Below are 291 nucleotides of genomic sequence, written 5' to 3' on the forward strand. Positions count from 1 at the left end.
GTTCCCAACTTTAAACATTATTTCTGGTCCTTTCTGTTAAGACCCCTTCTCACCTTGTTTAGCCCAGATGTGTCTGTCTGTTGGCGTACCTTAGAAAGTGCTATGACAGGGCCATGGTCACTCCATGACGTTCTTTTTACCAGTATTTCAAACAAACATATCAGCTACGCTTTGGCCCCATTATCTCATCCAATCAAAACTTGGAGATTAGCTGAAAATAGCTTGTAAATGGCACACTTTTTCCCTATTATTCAATAATACAGCACTCCTGATTGGTGGGAGGCCGATAAC

At 41.6% G+C, this 291-nt stretch overlaps 1 long non-coding RNA gene across 1 annotated transcript in view; it reads right to left on the reverse strand.

The window, feature by feature from the left end:
* LOC116686138 (uncharacterized) overlaps positions 1 to 291 on the reverse strand; it is a 24729-nt gene that overhangs the window by 19943 nt on the left and 4495 nt on the right. The window contains exon 2 of the long non-coding RNA XR_004331160.1: positions 262 to 268. This is a non-coding gene — a long non-coding RNA (uncharacterized LOC116686138). The remainder of the gene's footprint in view (positions 1 to 261; positions 269 to 291) is intronic.

The sequence above is a fragment of the Etheostoma spectabile genome, unplaced genomic scaffold (assembly GCF_008692095.1).
Source record: "Etheostoma spectabile isolate EspeVRDwgs_2016 unplaced genomic scaffold, UIUC_Espe_1.0 scaffold314, whole genome shotgun sequence".
Taxonomy (NCBI): domain Eukaryota; kingdom Metazoa; phylum Chordata; class Actinopteri; order Perciformes; family Percidae; genus Etheostoma; species Etheostoma spectabile.